Raw genomic sequence first — 25,035 nt, forward strand, 5'->3', positions numbered from 1 at the left:
CTTATCTGTTTACAAAGTTAATATTTCAGTATTCATCCAAGGACACTTTGGGTAGCTGTATCTTTATGGGTCGGCAAAGACCGCCGTTCAACGGCACATTTAAGTATATCTAGAAATTTCCTGTACTCGGTATCAACGTGTTTATCATATGCCGTAATGATATCTGTTCGTTCTAATATTTCACGCAGCCGGACGTAGTCTATCTTACTCAGTACATTACTCTGTACCGAATTCAGTGTTTCTCAATAGGAACAATAATGGATGAATAGTCTGCAATCAACTCACCGCAAGGGCCAGTCTGCGCAGCTCAATATGCCACAGGATGTGATCTTCTGAGTAGTTGAGGTATCGGGTCGCGAGTTGCTTCTGTTTAAAACGTTTTCTCCGAAATTATTATTGTTCTTTTGAACAGTTTACGTCTATACGCCACGCTGTTGCGGATCTGTGCACCGACAACGGCGCGCGCAGGCGCACGTTACACTTTTCTGACAATAACGCTATTCTTGCGGGATGAGGCACATGAGGGGTACCTACGCTCGGTCGGCCACTGCGATAACACAAGATACGCTTGCTCATCGATATCTGCGTCAATCAACAACGTAAGTCTTTCTTTTGATTGCAATGGTAGGCCCTGCCCAAACGGGCAAGGCCTCTCAAAAATTGGCCTATAGGCTCATTGGAGTGTCCCTCGCCACGGTAATCTTTAGTAAAAGGCGAAAGATTAATACGTGGATTTGAGGAGAGACCTGAGCGATGAAGATACCGATGCTGTCCGAGGCTGGTCTCCTAAATGGTGCCACTTACTTGGCCAGGTGAGCCTTCAAGCTATTCTCAAATTTGCATGCTTAAACCTCAACTCTTGTTATTATTTAGCAAGTGTATCTCTGACTGGGCTTTTCTACATGTACTTGTTAATAGAGAAATTTTACATGTTGCCGTATTCACGTTTAAAAGCTAATAACATTGTTAAAATAGCCAGGATTGCTTGCACTGCACGACTGCCATTTTCATGCGCAGCAGTCGCCATCTGGTGTTGAACATCGAAGTTTTAAAAGCTTGCGGAGGACTTTTTTTTAACCGGATACTTTTTATTATTAGTTCTAAAATCCAGTACACACGCAGTTGGTCCCACCCATAGCCTTCAAGGCTAGTGATGTGTCCGCACGCTAAACAAGTACTATAATATTGGCCGACTTTTTCGTGAATGGGCTCAATCACAAAACACTTCAGTAACACGCAAGAAAATTGGCAAGCTTCAGTATATAACTTTGTGGCATATTCGACCAAAGCAGAGAGTCCAAAGTCCAAAGAATGTCCAAAGCACTGACAGGGCATCAAAAAGAAAAACAAGCTGGTTCCTTTCTTTTTTGTAAATTTATTTACACGCTTCTTCATTCCAATAGTTTCGTAGTAATGAGGGAAAGATGTTTTAACGATGCCAAAATGTCATTGGTATCCATTACTTCGTTTGGAACTTCATGACACACGTTGGCTCCTTTACGTTGTACAGGTCTATGGCTGTATGTATTATGAGAAGGCGGCAAGGTAAACAGACTGTTTGTAGCGGCTCTTGTTTTTTCATTGATAATCTGAACATAGTTAGGGGCAGCTCGTTATTTGACCTTATTTATTGTATTTACTACTTCAGCTATCTTCAATTTAAATAAATTGATACGGGTAACATGCGTAGCTGTTCAAAAAGTGACATACAGGAGTGAGTACTTCTTCAATAATTTATTATACGAATAGCACGTTATTGAAGGCGACAAACATGGTCTCAATATGTTTTGTATGTCTCGCCCCTCGTTTACAGGCAATAGCATAAATCGCTGGGCGCAAATGAGAAATACAGAACGCGTGAAATCGAAAGTCCAAAGCACTCTCTAGCCCTTTGTAATACATGACAGCCATGAGTTAATTTGGAGCAGACATTAATAATTTGTTGCTTCCAGTGCATATCAGACTCAAACACAGCACCAAGATATTACTTGCATTGCGACACGCTGAGGACATTCTTGTTTTGGTAATCATTGATGCAACGTGGTGATAATTTATATTATTCGCGAGTGAAGCACGGTGTACTTTATTTTCTGGTTATAAAGAGTCAGCTCATTACTTATGTACCATTGTGATACTTCGCTAAGTTCTTCATTAAATTTACAATTCAGTTCCTCTAAGTTATCGCCTGTGAAAAGTAATGCTGTGTCATCGATATACATAATAGCTTCAGAATCCTTCAGACCTGACGGAAGATCGTTATTGTAAAGAAACAGAGGCCCAGCAAGGAACCGTGCAGAACACAGAAAATAGTGTTTTGTGGTAGAGAGGTTAGATTGTTTACAGCAACATATTGTTTCCTATTTGAAAAAGAACGTTTTTTTAGATTACAAATCTTTCATTTCAGACCCTAAGTTTCCAATTTCTGTTGCAGTATTGTCTGATGTACCGCATCGAAAGCTTTGGATACATCTAAGTAAATTACTATAGCTGGTTTATTATGCAGTGCAGTATTTATGAGTTGTGTTAGAACAGGAATTGCGGAAGACGTTGATCTTTGGGGCCTGAAGCCATGCTGGTTAGGATAGATGATGTTACATTTCTTTTAAAAATGCTGTATACGCTTACAAAGTGTCTTTACAAAAACTATTGATTGCATTTAGCAGCGGTATCAGCCTGTATTTTTCTATGTCGGATCGCTCACCACTCTTAAAGATAGGTATGACCGTCTTCACCTGCAGTTCATCAGGATACACTTCATTTTCCAACGTATGATTTAAGATATGCAGTAGATGGATTCCCAACATATAAAAGTTGTTTTTTATCAGCCTAACAGGTAGTGCATCTGGTTCTGCCGCCTTAGCGACTGAAGGGATTTTTACTGTTGTAACTAATTCTTCAATTTCTATGTGAGGCAATGCAAAAGTGTTGTTGTCACGCTCTGCCATTTTCACTGAAAGAACATCAGCATGTACTTGTGCATGTACCATAGGCCCTACGGAGGCAAAATAGGTACCAAATGATTCAACTGTACCTTCGTCAACTCTTTCATAGAAAGTAGAGATGTTCGATCCTACGCCCATTCTGTAGTTTAGCGTGTCCCATTGTTTTTTTTTATTTACATGTGCCTGCTTCATGAGAGATGAATCACATTGTTTTTTTGCTTTTCCTCATAGGAAACATAGATAGTTTTAGATAGCGTTTAAATTGAGTAATGTAATATTCGTTTGATCTGAACTGTAACCATTTGTGGTACCATTTATCCTTATCTGTTTACAAAGTTAATATTTCAGTATTCATCCAAGGACACTTGGGGTAGCTGTATCTTTATGGGTCGGCAAAGACCGCCGTTCAACGGCACATTTAAGTATATCTAGAAATTTCCTGTACTCGGTATCAACGTGTTTATCATATGCCGTAATGATATCTGTTCGTTCTAATATTTCACGCAGCCGGACGTAGTCTATCTTACTCAGTACATTACTCTGTACCGAATTCAGTGTTTCTCAATAGGAACAATAATGGATGAATAGTCTGCAATCAACTCACCGCAAGGGCCAGTCTGCGCAGCTTAATATGCCACAGGATGTGATCTTCTGAGTAGTTGAGGTATCGGGTCGCGAGTTGCTTCTGTTTAAAACGTTCTCTCCGAAATTATTATTGTTCTTTTGAACAGTTTACGTCTATACGCCACGCTGTTGCGGATCTGTGCACCGACAACGGCGCGCGCAGGCGCACGTTACACTTTTCTGACAATAACGCTATTCTTGCGGGATGAGGCACATGAGGGGTACCTACGCTCGGTCGGCCACTGCGATAACACAAGATACGCTTGCTCATCGATATCTGCGTCAATCAACAACGTAAGTCTTTCTTTTGATTGCAATGGTAGGCCCTGCCCAAACGGGCAAGGCCTCTCAAAAATTGGCCTATAGGCTCATTGGAGTGTCCCTCGCCACGGTAATCTTTAGTAAAAGGCGAATAAGGAATTTTATTCGTAACACAGGTACATCAAACAGGTTCCAGTCAGGATGCAATCATGGGATTCATCGACGGGTTCAAGACAGGTGAAACAAACTAAATCACATGGTATTTCTCAAATGTATATGCAACAATGTGACAGGTTCTATAGCACCACCTCTGGCCAGATACGTACACATCATGTCCTCCGCAACGGTTCAATTGGGGTGCACTGAAATCTCACTCTACCATGTGCGAACTCAATAAACGGGCACGACCACTTCTTGAGGAACTCTTCTTCCCCTAAGAAGAATAATTCCTCCTCCAAGTGATTAACAACTATGTTGTACATTCTTGAGAGCAGCCTCCACTGGTTATTTCGGGCCTTGCCCTGGTTAACCGCCAGCCCCCTGCTTTCCCACAAGACGAAGAACCCTACTGCAATCAAGAGCCTGGCTACGCGGTTGTGTGGACACGGTCCTTGATTAATAAACCTTTTGATCTTTAAGGAGGAATACGCTTTATTCATCAACGTCCAAAATGTTTTGGCTACCCGACAGGATAGCAATGCATGTTTGTTGTTCTCATGTGCTCGACAGTTAACACATTGTTCGCTTTTAGTGTAATGCCATTTGTACATGCGGTCCGCTGTGGGTAAGACGGACCAGCCGAATCGCCAGACGACATCCTGAATGTCACCTGGTAACCAACTTGAAGTTAACAGGACCCAAGGGAATTGCACTTTGCTCGTATCATTTACTGAAGTTAGCAAGAGTTCCTGCGCTAATTCTGTGTTACTCACCTCCAAGACGGGTGTTTCTAATTGTAAGGAGGAGATTCTCTTGTAGATACCTATGACATGCCTATAAAAGGCTGACGGGTTTAATGCTTTAGGGCCAGTTGTCTGGGCTTGAGAAAAAAGGCGACCTTGAACCCCCAAAAAGTAGCTAGCTAGCTTCCTTGCCGGGTGGTCTGGACTCAGTTGTAGCACCCGCAGTGTGGTTTTAAGGGCAAAGATGTCTGCCAAAACAACTACTGAGGGAATGTTCCAGCCGCCTTTCTCTCTTGGCAAGCCGAGATTCTCATACTTCACCAAGGCTGTCTTGGTGTTCCAGAAGAAACGTATTATTTGAGACTTCACCTGTCTTGCTATCTGGTATGGTACGACCACAGAGTTCGCCAAAAACCACAGGCGGCCCGTCAGGACGCTCATTACGAGGTACCTTCGTACGCTAAAAGGGAAACTAAACTTGAGGGCATGAGACACCTCCTCTTTGAAAGACTGGAGTTCCGTCTTCCAGCTTTCGACTGATACTCCCTTAGCATTGTACTCGATCCCTAGTATGCGGATCTGATTTACCACTGTGACACCATGCAGCGTTGTTAGTGCTGACGAGTGCAAACAGAGCGACTTGCTTTTGTGTATGTTGAGTTTAGCGCCTGAAAGAGATGCATATTCTGCGAACACCCTTAGGGCTATGCCTAGACTATCTTCATCTCTGTGGTAAATTGTCACGTCGTCTGCGTATGCCGTGACTTTGACCGAGCCAGTACCTGGGAGTTGTAACCCCAATACACTTTTATGTTTTTCTACTTGCAACAGGAAAGGTTCTATTGTCAAAGCGAAAAGCAAGGGGGAAAGCGGACAACCTTGCCGCACGCCTCGTGATACCTGAGAGGACGCGACTGTCTCTTGATTCATAGTCAGCTCGCTACCGATGTCGTTGTAAAGTTCCATTATCAGGTAGACGAACTGCCTGGGGAACCCAAAGGCTAGCAATACTGCAAATATATACTTGTGCTCAACCCTGTCGAATGCCTGTGCTTGGTCAAGTGAAGTGAGCCATCCTTTGGCTTGTCTTGCCGTTGTGTACTCTATGATATCCCTATTGAGCATGTTTAAGGTTTGGACGTTTCGCCCAGAGACAGAACATGATTGCCAGGAGCTTATTAATTTTGGCATGATTTCCTGTACTCGCATTGTCAATACGGTGGCCAGCAGCTTGTAATCAGCGCCTAACAATGTGATGGGACGCCAATTGCGTGGGTCTTCGAGGCCGTCATCTGTTTTTGGAAGTAAAATTATCCGTCCTTGTTTAAACGACTGTGGGAGAGTGTGCGTGCTAATAAACCTATTGAGTACGTCACACAACTTCGGACCTATGAGCTCCCAGAATGCGGTGTAAAATTCTGCCGTAAGGCCGTCACAACCTGGTGCTGAGCCTTTATGTAAGTGGCGTAATGCCCGTGAAAGCTCCTCTAATGTTATTGGGTTAACCAAATGACAGTACTCCTCTGGGGGGATTTGTGGCAAGTCCGCCAAGAAAGGGTGGCCAAGGACACTATCTAGGTCGTGGTCAAGCTCGTGGGTTGAGAGATTGTCAAAGTGCGCGTAAAACCTTAATATGTCCTGTTTATTGAAGTCCTTCTTGTTCCTCATTTGACTTAATCTGAGGCTGCTTACGTAATTAAGAACTTCCGGGTGTGAGCTTGGCAAGTATCTAGCTGGAAATGAAGTGACGGAAGACGTTAGTTTCCTCTGCCGCGATAGTCGTATGTTGAGGTCGTTCAGGTAAGTTCTCATTAACATTGAGGATGGTTCGCCCCGCTGAATTATTCGGATGCGTTGCAGTGTATTTTTAATTAAGTTAGAATGCCTGTGTTTCAGCTTCTTCCCTTCATCTATGCATATATCTTTCCATAATCTCTTAAGCTCATCCCAGTTCCCTGCGTTCATTGATGCTGCTAAGCGGTTACGAAGACTAACCCTTGCAGTTTCGTCATGAAATAGTTTATTATCTACGCGCCAAAAGTGGGAATGAAGCAATTTATCTTTAATTTCACAGACCAGCTCTACAGGTCTGTGATCCGAGATATCTAGGGCAAACGGAGGAAGTTCCACTGCCTTGCAATCCACGATTGAGGATTCCAACGAAGGGGATACATATGTGCGGTCCAGACGAGCCTGCGCATTATTACGACACCATGTGTGTTGGAATGTTTGCCCGTGTCGTAACACATACGCGTCTGTGAAATTGAACTGTTCTACCAGTTTTTTAAGTTCAGAGATGTATATGTCTACCCTCTCCTTAGATGGACCTGTTCTGTCTGTCAGATTATTCAAGACACAGTTAAAGTCTCCTGTGAGGATGAGATGTTTTCTTTCTAAGAATAAGGGGTTCAACTGTTTGTAAAAGCTAGCCATTGCCGGGCCTCTCACTGGTGCGTAAATGTTCACAAGTCTAAATTTCTCCGTTTGGTACTCAAAGTCGAGTACTACCATTCGGCCTTCCGGATCAAAGCTGAAGTGGCATCCGCTGAGGAGTGACCAGTTAAATACTATGATACCTGCCCCACATGCTTGGTGCGTGGGGAACGAGAAAAACCCTTTAGCCCGGAATTGCCTTTCAAGGCCCTTAACTTTTTCTAAAGAATCTATATTCGTTTCTTGTAAACATAAGATATCACAGTGTAGTTTTCGGGCAAGTCTTGCCACTGTGTGTTGCTTAGCCTGGTTGCTAAGTCCCCTAACGTTCCATGTGACTATCTTTAGAGGCATAGCTTAGGAGGATGAGGGAAATAAATTACTGTGCGAACCTTTGCGGCTATATGTAACCTTATTTACATGATCTGGTGTTACCTATAGACCTACATCAGTTGATATAACGCGTGTGCGACATTTAAAGGAGCCGCTACTCCGCTAGATGAAGTGCTCGTGCCCGTTGCAGGGTTCTGTGCGTTATACAACAACGGAAACAAACACAACTCAGATAAATAATTTGATACACGTGTCGCGGCATGCGCACATCGTTCGCCTCTCTCAGTGGTGGCTGAAGCACGCCCACGCAAGTCACAAAATGTTCAGAAAGGAACCCGAACAAACACGGAACAAGACGCGGTCTTGCGTCTATCTGTCTGTTTCCTCGATTGGAACGCTCTCCACGGGAGCGGCCGCGAAGACGAAGGCTGCGCGAACGGGCACGCAACGCCGCGCCAGTTCGAACAGCCGCCGCGCCCGCCCCAAGGGAACAGCGCTGCGCGACAGCCAGACATCGCTCGAAAAAGGTAAATAAATAAATAAAAAATAAAATAAAGAGAGAAGGAAAAAAAAGAAAAGAAGAAACAAAAGGGTGGGGGGCAGGGAGGGAAAGAACCACAGGTAGCTAACGTCGTTCGCCTTCTCTCTACGACGGCGGGGACGCGCCCGTACAAGTGACTAACTACTAACAAGACAGACAGGCTACCGCGAGCAATGAGAAGCGAAAACATCGTCGCTCACGTACCTAGAAAAAGTCACTGTCAGCGTCCATAGGGTCGACGGCCCCTGGTGCACTGCTATGTTGCCTGGGCGTTAGGTCTGCCCATTCAGTTCCGGCCGACCAGTCTATCTGTCGGTCAGCACTGTGGTCACGCCTAGGTTTCTTCGCACTCCCATGTGTGCGCCCGGTTCCACCTCCTTTTGTGTCTGTGAGGGTCTCGCTGTTGCCGTGGCCGGGTGTGTTAAGCTGCTGGCGTCCATCTGCACGCGTTTCGCGGCTGTGTCCCGCGCGTCTGTGGCGTCGGCGTGGGTCCTCGCTGCTCTTGCTCCTCGGTGACTCTGGCGTTCCTTCGTCTATTACGAGTGCGCCGGGCTCTTCGGACGATGACGACGCTTCGGCGTCCCCATGGGTCATCCCGTCTATGCTCGCCTCCGAACTGTGTCGGACGCCCCGCGCGTCCCCCCGTTCTGGTCGCCCCTGGGGCCTACTGTGTGTCGCTGGCAGGGCTGATGGCTGCTCGGATGGCTGTTGTTGTGCAATAAACTGTGCTCCAGGAAGTCTGTCCTGTTCCTGTGCGTCTTGCTCGCCTCCTGTTTTATGTTCCGATCGCACCGTCAAACCGCTGCCGCCTCCTGTAGCGTTGCTTGATTGTGAGCAAGGGTTGATTTCATGTACATCTTCATCATTTTTCTTGTTCCACCACGTGCTCTGGCTCTCGGCGGCTTCGTTCCGCTGTCCCGGCTCCCCGCGGCTCGAGGCAGGTGGCGGCTCGGAAGCCTGTCGTCCCGCGCCTTGCTGTTGCGGTGTGCTTTCGATGTCGCCATGTTGCGTTCCCTCCCGAGCGCTATGGCCGCCATGTTGTGCGGCTGCGTGTTCGTCGCCGAGCTCGGTCAGCGTCTTGGTGCCGACGTTGTCGCTGCTCCCCGGACGAGTGTCCTGCGCGCCCTGCGGTTCCTCCCTTTGAACGGGGTTTTGCCTCTTCTGTTGCGAGCGAGGTGTTGCTTTAAGTGGCGTCAGCGTCCGTTGGTTTTTCTCTGCGTCCGTCGCCCTTCCGAGCGGCGGAAAGTCGTCCACTTCCATGGCAGCCATACTGTACGATTTCCTAGCGGTGCAGTCCACGCTTGCGTGCGCGCCACCGCAACGGCGACACGCTAGCGAGCAGGTCTCTTCCGGGTGGCCGTAAACAGCACACCTCCTACAAAACGGTGTCTGGCACTGTGCCTTGTAGTGCCCTTCCTGGCTACAGCGACGACATAACCGGCGAACGCCGCGGTACTCGAATGTGGCGCGGTGTCCACTCACCCGGGCGAAGTTCGGGAGAGGATTGTCGTGCTTCATATCCATTCTCAGGTACCTCGTGCCTGTGCGTATGCTGGGTCTGTCCTTGTACCTCGCTTCTTCGATTCGCAGAGTGGTTCCAAACATCTTCAGGCTCTCGGCTACCTCGTTGTCGGAAATGTAGCTCGGGAGATACATACAAGTGACACTGGCGACCTGCCGTGCCACAGGGACTAGGGCTACTACTTGGTTCCCAAGGCGAAGGCCGCCTACTTCGAGAAGCTTTTGCACTGCAGGTGCTGAGTTGATACCGACTTGAAAGTCGAACGCTCCGAGGTGCTGGACGCTGTAGATTTCGTTGACCGTGACAAGGGCCTCAACGGCGTCGATGACTTCGTCCACCGACGTGCCCGGCGGCGACCTCACGTTAAAGAAATGATGCTTTGGCGGTGGCATGGCTGCGGTGACCCCGCGTGCCGCCCTCGCGCGGGCACGATAAGACTAGGTTCTGGCGGCAAAAAGGCGAAAGATTAATACGTGGATTTGAGGAGAGACCTGAGCGATGAAGATACCGATGCTGTCCGAGGCTGGTCTCCTAAATGGTGCCACTTACTTGGCCAGGTGAGCCTTCAAGCTATTCTCAAATTTGCATGCTTAACCCTCAACTCTTGTTATTATTTAGCAAGTGTATCTCTGACTGGGCTTTTCTACATGTACTTGTTAATAGAGAAATTTTACATGTTGCCGTATTCACGTTTAAAAGCTAATAACATTGTTAAAATAGCCAGGATTGCTTGCACTGCACGACTGCCATTTTCATGCGCAGCAGTCGCCATCTGGTGTTGAACATCGAAGTTTTAAAAGCTTGCGGAGGACTTTTTTTTAACCGGATACTTTTTATTATTAGTTCTAAAATCCAGTACACACGCAGTTGGTCCCACCCATAGCCTTCAAGGCTAGTGATGGGTCCGCACGCTAAACAAGTACTATAATATTGGCCGACTTTTTCGTGAATGGGCTCAATCACAAAACACTTCAGTAACACGCAAGAAAATTGGCAAGCTTCAGTATATAACTTTGTGGCATATTCGACCAAAGCAGAGAGTCCAAAGTCCAAAGAATGTCCAAAGCACTGACAGGGCATCAAAAAGAAAAACAAGCTGGTTCCTTTCTTTTTTGTAAATTTATTTACACGCTTCTTCATTCCAATAGTTTCGTAGTAATGAGGGAAAGATGTTTTAACGATGCCAAAATGTCATTGGTATTCATTACTTCGTTTGGAACTTCATGACACACGTTGGCTCCTTTACGCTGTACAGGTCTATGGCTGTATGTATTATGAGAAGGCAGCAAGGTAAACAGACTGTTTGTAGCGGCTCTTGTTTTTTCATTGATAATCTGAACATAGTTAGGGGCAGCTCGTTGTTTGACCTTATTTATTGTATTTACTACTTCAGCTATCTTCAATTTAAATAAATTGATACGGGTAACATGCGTAGCTGTTCAAAAGTGACATACAGGAGTGAGTACTTCTTCAATAATTTATTATACGAATAGCACGTTATTGAAGGCGACAAACATGGTCTCAATATGTTTTGTATGTCTCGCCCCTCGTTTACAGGCAATAGCATAAATCGCTGGGCGCAAATGAGAAATACAGAACGCGTGAAATCGAAAGTCCAAAGCACTCTCTAGCCCTTTGTAATACATGACAGCCATGAGTTAATTTGGAGCAGACATTAATAATTTGTTGCTTCCAGTGCATATCAGACTCAAACACAGCACCAAGATATTACTTGCATTGCGACACGCTGAGGACATTCTTGTTTTGGTAATCATTGATGCAACGTGGTGATAATTTATATTATTCGCGAGTGAAGCACGGTGTACTTTATTTTCTGGTTATAAAGAGTCAGCTCATTACTTATGTACCATTGTGATACTTCGCTAAGTTCTTCATTAAATTTACAATTCAGTTCCTCTAAGTTATCGCCTGTGAAAAGTAATGCTGTGTCATCGATATACATAATAGCTTCAGAATCCTTCAGACCTGACGGAAGATCGTTATTGTAAAGAAACAGAGGCCCAGCAAGGAACCGTGCAGAACACAGAAAATAGTGTTTTGTGGTAGAGAGGTTAGATTGTTTACAGCAACATATTGTTTCCTATTTGAAAAAGAACGTTTTTTTAGATTACAAATCTTTCATTTCAGACCCTAAGTTTCCAATTTCTGTTGCAGTATTGTCTGATGTACCGCATCGAAAGCTTTGGATACATCTAAGTAAATTACTATAGCTGGTTTATTATGCAGTGCAGTATTTATGAGTTGTGTTAGAACAGGAATTGCGGAAGACGTTGATCTTTGGGGCCTGAAGCCATGCTGGTTAGGATAGATGATGTTACATTTCTTTTAAAAATGCTGTATACGCTTACAAAGTGTCTTTACAAAAACTATTGATTGCATTTAGCAGCGGTATCAGCCTGTATTTTTCTATGTCGGATCGCTCACCACTCTTAAAGATAGGTATGACCGTCTTCACCTGCAGTTCATCAGGATACACTTCATTTTCCAACGTATGATTTAAGATATGCAGTAGATGGATTCCCAACATATAAAAGTTGTTTTTTATCAGCCTAACAGGTAGTGCATCTGGTTCTGCCGCCTTAGCGACTGAAGGGATTTTTACTGTTGTAACTAATTCTTCAATTTCTATGTGAGGCAATGCAAAAGTGTTGTTGTCACGCTCTGCCATTTTCACTGAAAGAACATCAGCATGTACTTGTGCATGTACCATAGGCCCTACGGAGGCAAAATAGGTACCAAATGATTCAACTGTACCTTCGTCAACTCTTTCATAGAAAGTAGAGATGTTCGATCCTACGCCCATTCTGTAGTTTAGCGTGTCCCATTGTTTTTTTTTATTTACATGTGCCTGCTTCATGAGAGATGAATCACATTGTTTTTTTGCTTTTCCTCATAGGAAACATAGATAGTTTTAGATAGCGTTTAAATTGAGTAATGTAATATTCGTTTGATCTGAACTGTAACCATTTGTGGTACCATTTATCCTTATCTGTTTACAAAGTTAATATTTCAGTATTCATCCAAGGACACTTGGGGTAGCTGTATCTTTATGGGTCGGCAAAGACCGCCGTTCAACGGCACATTTAAGTATATCTAGAAATTTCCTGTACTCGGTATCAACGTGTTTATCATATGCCGTAATGATATCTGTTCGTTCTAATATTTCACGCAGCCGGACGTAGTCTATCTTACTCAGTACATTACTCTGTACCGAATTCAGTGTTTCTCAATAGGAACAATAATGGATGAATAGTCTGCAATCAACTCACCGCAAGGGCCAGTCTGCGCAGCTTAATATGCCACAGGATGTGATCTTCTGAGTAGTTGAGGTATCGGGTCGCGAGTTGCTTCTGTTTAAAACGTTTTCTCCGAAATTATTATTGTTCTTTTGAACAGTTTACGTCTATACGCCACGCTGTTGCGGATCTGTGCACCGACAACGGCGCGCGCAGGCGCACGTTACACTTTTCTGACAATAACGCTATTCTTGCGGGATGAGGCACATGAGGGGTACCTACGCTCGGTCGGCCACTGCGATAACACAAGATACGTTTGCTCATCGATATCTGCGTCAATCAACAACGTAAGTCTTTCTTTTGATTGCAATGGTAGGCCCTGCCCAAACGGGCAAGGCCTCTCAAAAATTGGCCTATAGGCTCATTGGAGTGTCCCTCGCCACGGTAATCTTTAGTAAAAGGCGAAAGATTAATACGTGAATTTGAGGAGAGACCTGAGCGATGAAGATACCGATGCTGTCCGAGGCTGGTCTCCTAAATGGTGCCACTTACTTGGCCAGGTGAGCCTTCAAGCTATTCTCAAATTTGCATGCTTAAACCTCAACTCTTGTTATTATTTAGCAAGTGTATCTCTGACTGGGCTTTTCTACATGTACTTGTTAATAGAGAAATTTTACATGTTGCCGTATTCACGTTTAAAAGCTAATAACATTGTTAAAATAGCCAGGATTGCTTGCACTGCACGACTGCCATTTTCATGCGCAGCAGTCGCCATCTGGTGTTGAACATCGAAGTTTTAAAAGCTTGCGGAGGACTTTTTTTTAACCGGATACTTTTTATTATTAGTTCTAAAATCCAGTACACACGCAGTTGGTCCCACCCATAGCCTTCAAGGCTAGTGATGGGTCCGCACGCTAAACAAGTACTATAATATTGGCCGACTTTTTCGTGAATGGGCTCAATCACAAAACACTTCAGTAACACGCAAGAAAATTGGCAAGCTTCAGTATATAACTTTGTGGCATATTCGACCAAAGCAGAGAGTCCAAAGTCCAAAGAATGTCCAAAGCACTGACAGGGCATCAAAAAGAAAAACAAGCTGGTTCCTTTCTTTTTTGTAAATTTATTTACACGCTTCTTCATTCCAATAGTTTCGTAGTAATGAGGGAAAGATGTTTTAACGATGCCAAAATGTCATTGGTATCCATTACTTCGTTTGGAACTTCATGACACACGTTGGCTCCTTTACGTTGTACAGGTCTATGGCTGTATGTATTATGAGAAGGCGGCAAGGTAAACAGACTGTTTGTAGCGGCTCTTGTTTTTTCATTGATAATCTGAACATAGTTAGGGGCAGCTCGTTATTTGACCTTATTTATTGTATTTACTACTTCAGCTATCTTCAATTTAAATAAATTGATACGGGTAACATGCGTAGCTGTTCAAAAAGTGACATACAGGAGTGAGTACTTCTTCAATAATTTATTATACGAATAGCACGTTATTGAAGGCGACAAACATGGTCTCAATATGGTTTGTATGTCTCGCCCCTCGTTTACAGGCAATAGCATAAATCGCTGGGCGCAAATGAGAAATACAGAACGCGTGAAATCGAAAGTCCAAAGCACTCTCTAGCCCTTTGTAATACATGACAGCCATGAGTTAATTTGGAGCAGACATTAATAATTTGTTGCTTCCAGTGCATATCAGACTCAAACACAGCACCAAGATATTACTTGCATTGCGACACGCTGAGGACATTCTTGTTTTGGTAATCATTGATGCAACGTGGTGATAATTTATATTATTCGCGAGTGAAGCACGGTGTACTTTATTTTCTGGTTATAAAGAGTCAGCTCATTACTTATGTACCATTGTGATACTTCGCTAAGTTCTTCATTAAATTTACAATTCAGTTCCTCTAAGTTATCGCCTGTGAAAAGTAATGCTGTGTCATCGATATACATAATAGCTTCAGAATCCTTCAGACCTGACGGAAGATCGTTATTGTAAAGAAACAGAGGCCCAGCAAGGAACCGTGCAGAACACAGAAAATAGTGTTTTGTGGTAGAGAGGTTAGATTGTTTACAGCAACATATTGTTTCCTATTTGAAAAAGAACGTTTTTTTAGATTACAAATCTTTCATTTCAGACCCTAAGTTTCCAATTTCTGTTGCAGTATTGTCTGATGTACCGCATCGAAAGCTTTGGATACATCTAAGTAAATTACTATAGCTGGTTTATTATGCAGTGCAGTATTTATGAGTTGTGTTAGAACAGGAATTGCGGAAGACGTTGATCTTTGGGGCCTGAAGCCATGCTGGTTAGGATAGATGATGTTACATTTCTTTTAAAAATGCTGTATACGCTTACGAAGTGTCTTTACAAAAACTATTGATTGCATTTAGCAGCGGTATCAGCCTGTATTTTTCTATGTCGGATCGCTCACCACTCTTAAAGATAGGTATGACCGTCTTCACCTGCAGTTCATCAGGATACACTTCATTTTCCAACGTATGATTTAAGATATGCAGTAGATGGATTCCCAACATATAAAAGTTGTTTTTTATCAGCCTAACAGGTAGTGCATCTGGTTCTGCCGCCTTAGCGACTGAAGGGATTTTTACTGTTGTAACTAATTCTTCAATTTCTATGTGAGGCAATGCAAAAGTGTTGTTGTCACGCTCTGCCATTTTCACTGAAAGAACATCAGCATGTACTTGTGCATGTACCATAGGCCCTACGGAGGCAAAATAGGTACCAAATGATTCAACTGTACCTTCGTCAACTCTTTCATAGAAAGTAGAGATGTTCGATCCTACGCCCATTCTGTAGTTTAGCGTGTCCCATTGTTTTTTTTTATTTACATGTGCCTGCTTCATGAGAGATGAATCACATTGTTTTTTTGCTTTTCCTCATAGGAAACATAGATAGTTTTAGATAGCGTTTAAATTGAGTAATGTAATATTCGTTTGATCTGAACTGTAACCATTTGTGGTACCATTTATCCTTATCTGTTTACAAAGTTAATATTTCAGTATTCATCCAAGGACACTTGGGGTAGCTGTATCTTTATGGGTCGGCAAAGACCGCCGTTCAACGGCACATTTAAGTATATCTAGAAATTTCCTGTACTCGGTATCAACGTGTTTATCATATGCCGTAATGATATCTGTTCGTTCTAATATTTCACGCAGCCGGACGTAGTCTATCTTACTCAGTACATTACTCTGTACCGAATTCAGTGTTTCTCAATAGGAACAATAATGGATGAATAGTCTGCAATCAACTCACCGCAAGGGCCAGTCTGCGCAGCTTAATATGCCACAGGATGTGATCTTCTGAGTAGTTGAGGTATCGGGTCGCGAGTTGCTTCTGTTTAAAACGTTTTCTCCGAAATTATTATTGTTCTTTTGAACAGTTTACGTCTATACGCCACGCTGTTGCGGATCTGTGCACCGACAACGGCGCGCGCAGGCGCACGTTACACTTTTCTGACAATAACGCTATTCTTGCGGGATGAGGCACATGAGGGGTACCTACGCTCGGTCGGCCACTGCGACAACACAAGATACGCTTGCTCATCGATATCTGCGTCAATCAACAACGTAAGTCTTTCTTTTGATTGCAATGGTAGGCCCTGCCCAAACGGGCAAGGCCTCTCAAAAATTGGCCTATAGGCTCATTGGAGTGTCCCTCGCCACGGTAATCTTTAGTAAAAGGCGAAAGATTAATACGTGAATTTGAGGAGAGACCTGAGCGATGAAGATACCGATGCTGTCCGAGGCTGGTCTCCTAAATGGTGCCACTTACTTGGCCAGGTGAGCCTTCAAGCTATTCTCAAATTTGCATGCTTAAACCTCAACTCTTGTTATTATTTAGCAAGTGTATCTCTGACTGGGCTTTTCTACATGTACTTGTTAATAGAGAAATTTTACATGTTGCCGTATTCACGTTTAAAAGCTAATAACATTGTTAAAATAGCCAGGATTGCTTGCACTGCACGACTGCCATTTTCATGCGCAGCAGTCGCCATCTGGTGTTGAACATCGAAGTTTTAAAAGCTTGCGGAGGACTTTTTTTTAACCGGATACTTTTTATTATTAGTTCTAAAATCCAGTACACACGCAGTTGGTCCCACCCATAGCCTTCAAGGCTAGTGATGGGTCCGCACGCTAAACAAGTACTATAATATTGGCCGACTTTTTCGTGAATGGGCTCAATCACAAAACACTTCAGTAACACGCAAGAAAATTGGCAAGCTTCAGTATATAACTTTGTGGCATATTCGACCAAAGCAGAGAGTCCAAAGTCCAAAGAATGTCCAAAGCACTGACAGGGCATCAAAAAGAAAAACAAGCTGGTTCCTTTCTTTTTTGTAAATTTATTTACACGCTTCTTCATTCCAATAGTTTCGTAGTAATGAGGGAAAGATGTTTTAACGATGCCAAAATGTCATTGGTATCCATTACTTCGTTTGGAACTTCATGACACACGTTGGCTCCTTTACGTTGTACAGGTCTATGGCTGTATGTATTATGAGAAGGCAGCAAGGTAAACAGACTGTTTGTAGCGGCTCTTGTTTTTTCATTGATAATCTGAACATAGTTAGGGGCAGCTCGTTGTTTGACCTTATTTATTGTATTTACTACTTCAGCTATCTTCAATTTAAATAAATTGATACGGGTAACATGCGTAGCTGTTCAAAAGTGACATACAGGAGTGAGTACTTCTTCAATAATTTATTATACGAATAGCACGTTATTGAAGGCGACAAACATGGTCTCAATATGTTTTGTATGTCTCGCCCCTCGTTTACAGGCAATAGCATAAATCGCTGGGCGCAAATGAGAAATACAGAACGCGTGAAATCGAAAGTCCAAAGCACTCTCTAGCCCTTTGTAATACATGACAGCCATGAGTTAATTTGGAGCAGACATTAATAATTTGTTGCTTCCAGTGCATATCAGACTCAAACACAGCACCAAGATATTACTTGCATTGCGACACGCTGAGGACATTCTTGTTTTGGTAATCATTGATGCAACGTGGTGATAATTTATATTATTCGCGAGTGAAGCACGGTGTACTTTATTTTCTGGTTATAAAGAGTCAGCTCATTACTTATGTACCATTGTGATACTTCGCTAAGTTCTTCATTAAATTTACAATTCAGTTCCTCTAAGTTATCGCCTGTGAAAAGTAATGCTGTGTCATCGATATACATAATAGCTTCAGAATCCTTCAGACCTGACGGAAGATCGTTATTGTAAAGAAACAGAGGCCCAGCAAGGAACCGTGCAGAACACAGAAAATAGTGTTTTGTGGTAGAGAGGTTAGATTGTTTACAGCAACATATTGTTTCCTATTTGAAAAAGAACGTTTTTTTAGATTACAAATCTTTCATTTCAGACCCTAAGTTTCCAATTTCTGTTGCAGTATTGCCTGATGTACCGCATCGAAAGCTTTGGATACATCTAAGTAAATTACTATAGCTGGTTTATTATGCAGTGCAGTATTTATGAGTTGTGTTAGAACAGGAATTGCGGAAGACGTTGATCTTTGGGGCCTGAAGCCATGCTGGTTAGGATAGATGATGTTACATTTCTTTTAAAAATGCTGTATACGCTTACGAAGTGTCTTTACAAAAACTATTGATTGCATTTAGCAGCGGTATCAGCCTGTATTTTTCTATGTCGGATCGCTCACCACTCTTAAAGATAGGTATGACCGTCTTCACCTGCAGTTCATCAGGATACACTTCATTTTCCAACGTATGATTTAAGATATGCAGTAGATGGATTCCCAACATATAAAAGTTGTTTTTTATCAGCCTAACAGGTAGTGCATCTGGTTCTGCCGCCTTAGCGACTGAAGGGATTTTTACTGTTGTAACTAATTCTTCAATTTCTATGTGAGGCAATGCAAAAGTGTTGTTGTCACGCTCTGCCATTTTCACTGAAAGAACATCAGCATGTACTTGTGCATATACCATAGGCCCTACGGAGGCAAAATAGGTACCAAATGATTCAACTGTACCTTCGTCAACTCTTTCATAGAAAGTAGAGATGTTCGATCCTACGCCCATTCTGTAGTTTAGCGTGTCCCATTGTTTTTTTTTATTTACATGTGCCTGCTTCATGAGAGATGAATCACATTGTTTTTTTGCTTTTCCTCATAGGAAACATAGATAGTTTTAGATAGCGTTTAAATTGAGTAATGTAATATTCGTTTGATCTGAACTGTAACCATTTGTGGTACCATTTATCCTTATCTGTTTACAAAGTTAATATTTCAGTATTCATCCAAGGACACTTGGGGTAGCTGTATCTTTATGGGTCGGCAAAGACCGCCGTTCAACGGCACATTTAAGTATATCTAGAAATTTCCTGTACTCGGTATCAACGTGTTTATCATATGCCGTAATGATATCTGTTCGTTCTAATATTTCACGCAGCCGGACGTAGTCTATCTTACTCAGTACATTACTCTGTACCGAATTCAGTGTTTCTCAATAGGAACAATAATGGATGAATAGTCTGCAATCAACTCACCGCAAGGGCCAGTCTGCGCAGCTTAATATGCCACAGGATGTGATCTTCTGAGTAGTTGAGGTATCGGGTCGCGAGTTGCTTCTGTTTAAAACGTTTTCTCCGAAATTATTATTGTTCTTTTGAACAGTTTACGTCTATACGCCACGCTGTTGCGGATCTGTGCACCGACAACGGCGCGCGCAGGCGCACGTTACACTTTTCTGACAATAACGCTATTCTTGCGGGATGAGGCACATGAGGGGTACCTACGCTCGGTCGGCCACTGCGATAACACAAGATACGCTTGCTCATCGATATCTGCGTCAATCAACAACGTAAGTCTTTCTTTTGATTGCAATGGTAGGCCCTGCCCAAACGGGCAAGGCCTCTCAAAAATTGGCCTATAGGCTCATTGGAGTGTCCCTCGCCACGGTAATCTTTAGTAAAAGGCGAAAGATTAATACGTGAATTTGAGGAGAGACCTGAGCGATGAAGATACCGATGCTGTCCGAGGCTGGTCTCCTAAATGGTGCCACTTACTTGGCCAGGTGAGCCTTCAAGCTATTCTCAAATTTGCATGCTTAAACCTCAACTCTTGTTATTATTTAGCAAGTGTATCTCTGACTGGGCTTTTCTACATGTACTTGTTAATAGAGAAATTTTACATGTTGCCGTATTCACGTTTAAAAGCTAATAACATTGTTAAAATAGCCAGGATTGCTTGCACTGCACGACTGCCATTTTCATGCGCAGCAGTCGCCATCTGGTGTTGAACATCGAAGTTTTAAAAGCTTGCGGAGGACTTTTTTTTAACCGGATACTTTTTATTATTAGTTCTAAAATCCAGTACACACGCAGTTGGTCCCACCCATAGCCTTCAAGGCTAGTGATGGGTCCGCACGCTAAACAAGTACTATAATATTGGCCGACTTTTTCGTGAATGGGCTCAATCACAAAACACTTCAGTAACACGCAAGAAAATTGGCAAGCTTCAGTATATAACTTTGTGGCATATTCGACCAAAGCAGAGAGTCCAAAGTCCAAAGAATGTCCAAAGCACTGACAGGGCATCAAAAAGAAAAACAAGCTGGTTCCTTTCTTTTTTGTAAATTTATTTACACGCTTCTTCATTCCAATAGTTTCGTAGTAATGAGGGAAAGATGTTTTAACGATGCCAAAATGTCATTGGTATTCATTACTTCGTTTGGAACTTCATGACACACGTTGGCTCCTTTACGTTGTACAGGTCTATGGCTGTATGTATTATGAGAAGGCGGCAAGGTAAACAGACTGTTTGTAGCGGCTCTTGTTTTTTCATTGATAATCTGAACATAGTTAGGGGCAGCTCGTTGTTTGACCTTATTTATTGTATTTACTACTTCGGCTATCTTCAATTTAAATAAATTGATACGGGTAACATGCGTAGCTGTTCAAAAGTGACATACAGGAGTGAGTACTTCTTCAATAATTTATTATACGAATAGCACGTTATTGAAGGCGACAAACATGGTCTCAATATGTTTTGTATGTCTCGCCCCTCGTTTACAGGCAATAGCATAAATCGCTGAGCGCAAATGAGAAATACAGAACGCGTGAAATCGAAAGTCCAAAGCACTCTCTAGCCCTTTGTAATACATGACAGCCATGAGTTAATTTGGAGCAGACATAAATAATTTGTTGCTTCCAGTGCATATCAGACTCAAGCACAGCACCAAGATATTACTTGCATTGCGACACGCTGAGGACATTCTTGTTTTGGTAATCATTGATGCAACGTGGTGATAATTTATATTATTCGCGAGTGAAGCACGGTGTACTTTATTTTCTGGTTATAAAGAGTCAGCTCATTACTTATGTACCATTGTGATACTTCGCTAAGTTCTTCATTAAATTTACAATTCAGTTCCTCTAAGTTATCGCCTGTGAAAAGTAATGCTGTGTCATCGATATACATAATAGCTTCAGAATCCTTCAGACCTGACGGAAGATCGTTATTGTAAAGAAACAGAGGCCCAGCAAGGAACCGTGCAGAACACAGAAAATAGTGTTTTGTGGTAGAGAGGTTAGATTGTTTACAGCAACATATTGTTTCCTATTTGAAAAAGAACGTTTTTTTAGATTACAAATCTTTCATTTCAGACCCTAAGTTTCCAATTTCTGTTGCAGTATTGTCTGATGTACCGCATCGAAAGCTTTGGATACATCTAAGTAAATTACTATAGCTGGTTTATTATGCAGTGCAGTATTTATGAGTTGTGTTAGAACAGGAATTGCGGAAGACGTTGATCTTTGGGGCCTGAAGCCATGCTGGTTAGGATAGATGATGTTACATTTCTTTTAAAAATGCTGTATACGCTTACAAAGTGTCTTTACAAAAACTATTGATTGCATTTAGCAGCGGTATCAGCCTGTATTTTTCTATGTCGGATCGCTCACCACTCTTAAAGATAGGTATGACCGTCTTCACCTGCAGTTCATCAGGATACACTTCATTTTCCAACGTATGATTTAAGATATGCAGTAGATGGATTCCCAACATATAAAAGTTGTTTTTTATCAGCCTAACAGGTAGTGCATCTGGTTCTGCCGCCTTAGCGACTGAAGGGATTTTTACTGTTGTAACTAATTCTTCAATTTCTATGTGAGGCAATGCAAAAGTGTTGTTGTCACGCTCTGCCATTTTCACTGAAAGAACATCAGCATGTACTTGTGCATGTACCATAGGCCCTACGGAGGCAAAATAGGTACCAAATGATTCAACTGTACCTTCGTCAACTGTTTCATAGAAAGTAGAGATGTTCGATCCTACGCCCATTCTGTAGTTTAGCGTGTCCCATTGTTTTTTTTTATTTACATGTGCCTGCTTCATGAGAGATGAATCACATTGTTTTTTTGCTTTTCCTCATAGGAAACATAGATAGTTTTAGATAGCGTTTAAATTGAGTAATGTAATATTCGTTTGATCTGAACTGTAACCATTTGTGGTACCATTTATCCTTATCTGTTTACAAAGTTAATATTTCAGTATTCATCCAAGGACACTTTGGGTAGCTGTATCTTTATGGGTCGGCAAAGACCGCCGTTCAACGGCACATTTAAGTATATCTAGAAATTTCCTGTACTCGGTATCAACGTGTTTATCATATGCCGTAATGATATCTGTTCGTTCTAATATTTCACGCAGCCGGACGTAGTCTATCTTACTCAGTATATTACTCTGTACCGAATTCAGTGTTTCTCAATAGGAACAATAACGGATGAATAGTCTGCAATCAACTCACCGCAAGGGCCAGTCTGCGCAGCTTAATATGCCACAGGATGTGATCTTCTGAGTAGTTGAGGTATCGGGTCGCGAGTTGCTTCTGTTTAAAACGTTTTCTCCGAAATTATTATTGTTCTTTTGAACAGTTTACGTCTATACGCCACGCTGTTGCGGATCTGTGCATCGACAACGGCGCGCGCAGGTGCACGTTACACTTTTCTGACAATAAAGGCCCAACCACACGCAGCCAGGGATACGCGTCTCGCTACGCGTACAAGTAAGCGTACGCGTCTGCGTGCGCGTACGCGGGTGACGAAGGGAAGGGTGTCCAGCCACACGATACGCGCACACGTGCGCGTTTCGCTGCGCGTAGCACAGGGCTGACAGACCAGCAGCCCAGCGATGGCGGAAACGGTCGTCTTTGGCTTTGAGAAAAGTTTATCTTTAATTTCATTATGGCTAGCCATTTTTATTTAATTTATCAATGTTAGAGCTAGTACATTGTTTTTAAGTTGAGAAATGCACGCTGTTCATATCTATACATCCTTATGGCAAGAAAAGCTACATCAATTATCAACATCACGCGCGATAGCGTCTGCTTGCTCACAACTGCAGCTGCCATCTGCGCGCGACCACGCACGACGTTGCTGCCGAGCTCTTGCTTAGCCGCTTGCTTCGCCGGCATCAGCGTTCTCTCCCCGCAATGTACCACATGAGAAAGAGACTTTTGCTGCTGCTGCTCTTGCAAAGGCGGCGGGAGCGCAGAAAGCGTCTGCGGCCTCTGCGGCGACGTTGGTGGGTCCGGCCAGTCTTTCAACTGAGAAAAAGGACTTTACGGCTGTGAGTAACTTCTTTCCTTTCGATGATCTACAGTGGTAGGACTAGGAGCCAGTGTTTGGACATGGGGACTTATCTTCGTTAGGACAGCAATTACTTATCAGCGTTTTTAAGTGCGCGCATAAGTGAAAGGGTTAAAATAGTAATGCGGGGATCGTACTCGCAGCGCGCGAACGCCCAATTCGCAGAACAGCATCGCGTCGTCGGTGCAAGGTTCGTCCAGGTTGACAGCACCGATCGAAACGATAACGTGACGTACGCGAACAGGGGGAACGACAAGAGCAGGGTGTAGTTCGGAAAGCGCGAAAGCATAGGCGAAGATCGGGCTGATTAGCCGCCGGAAGCATACAGATAGTATGTTGGATACGTGGTGACGACGCCTCACGACGTTTCAACCGCCGTCTGTCTAACCCGTGTATGCCGTACGACATACGGTCATTAACTGTTCAGCTTCAGAGGGGAAGAAGCGCTTTATTCTATTTAACAGACAATCTGTAATACTCATTTGGAGCTCCCTTCATTATTAACAGTAGACCATACTGTTTACACAGAGCTTGTGTAGCACGCTCTTGCACGAAATTTGTAAGGATTAAGTTTTGTAATACATTTTCTGCTATTCGATATTTTATTTGATATCCAGATTATTTTTTCTTCATTTGATTTGATTCCAAATCCACTTTTCGGTATTAGCACACCCCTCCCTAGTGAAAATCCTGAACTGGGATCTCAAGTGGTTACAACTGGCATTAAGTGGTTTCATCTGGTAATCAACTGGTCCCAGTTGGAGGCAAAGTGGTAACCAACTGGTTCCAGTTGGAGGCTGAGTGGAAACCAACTGGTTCCAGTTGAGCTACAAAAAGCTAAGGACTGCTAGTTATATTTGTGCCATTAGTATAGCACATAGATTCAAGGACACCTTTTTACACGTGTTGGTTGTCTTATATGACGCTTGTGGACGAGATACGATTTCCTATATTTTCTGTCTCTCAGAAGTGTGACTGTAGAATATGAAGTGTAATGTAATTAAATTGTGACCTGGGGGGCAGGTTAAAATTCTGTGCGACTAATTTCGGAAGTTGCTTGGCAGTGGCTGCACGACTTTAATATACCGTTGACTGGCACTCCTGTTTTGCCGAACCACTGTTTGTAGCCAAGCACATAAACAAAGCAGGGGGTAAAATTAATGATGGCTAGTGGCTATACGTGTGTGTACAGTACAGCTCCTGATGCCTGCGCGTGTATGTGGGCAGGGCATGGTCTTGCTGCCAGGCAATAATGCACCATTTTTTACAGATGCAACGGACACGTCAGGATGACCACGGATTTTTCTACAAGTTCTTTCGCAAGGCGCCGCAGCTCTTGGACAAGCTATTGAGCTTTTTAGCAGAGGACCTCACACGGCAGCACCACATTCAAGAAACCCCTGGAGCCTGGAGAACGACTTGTTGTAGCATTGAGGTTGGTAAAGGACAGTTGCCCCTAGAGTAATAATGTGCGATTGGAGGAATACAGAACACCGTTTCTTTGTCATTTAATGTATCATTTATTTTATTTTATTTACATATTACTGCCCGCCGCCTTTTGGAAG

The 25,035-nt window shown here is 43.1% G+C and overlaps 4 non-coding genes across 4 annotated transcripts; all 4 read right to left on the reverse strand.

Annotated features, from left to right (window-relative positions):
* Positions 1–628: 628 nt before the first annotated feature.
* LOC142576901 (U5 spliceosomal RNA) lies at positions 629–754 on the reverse strand. The gene has a single exon (XR_012827019.1). It is a non-coding gene; the product is annotated as a U5 spliceosomal RNA (small nuclear RNA).
* Positions 755–13,191: 12,437 nt separating this feature from the next.
* LOC142576895 (U5 spliceosomal RNA) lies at positions 13,192–13,317 on the reverse strand. The gene has a single exon (XR_012827014.1). It is a non-coding gene; the product is annotated as a U5 spliceosomal RNA (small nuclear RNA).
* Positions 13,318–16,452: 3,135 nt separating this feature from the next.
* Positions 16,453–16,578, reverse strand: LOC142576896 (U5 spliceosomal RNA). The gene has a single exon (XR_012827015.1). It is a non-coding gene; the product is annotated as a U5 spliceosomal RNA (small nuclear RNA).
* Positions 16,579–19,712: 3,134 nt separating this feature from the next.
* Positions 19,713–19,838, reverse strand: LOC142576897 (U5 spliceosomal RNA). Its single transcript, XR_012827016.1, has one exon. It is a non-coding gene; the product is annotated as a U5 spliceosomal RNA (small nuclear RNA).
* Positions 19,839–25,035: the final 5,197 nt, after the last annotated feature.

This window comes from Dermacentor variabilis, chromosome 3 (assembly GCF_050947875.1).
Source record: "Dermacentor variabilis isolate Ectoservices chromosome 3, ASM5094787v1, whole genome shotgun sequence".
Lineage (NCBI taxonomy): Eukaryota > Metazoa > Arthropoda > Arachnida > Ixodida > Ixodidae > Dermacentor > Dermacentor variabilis.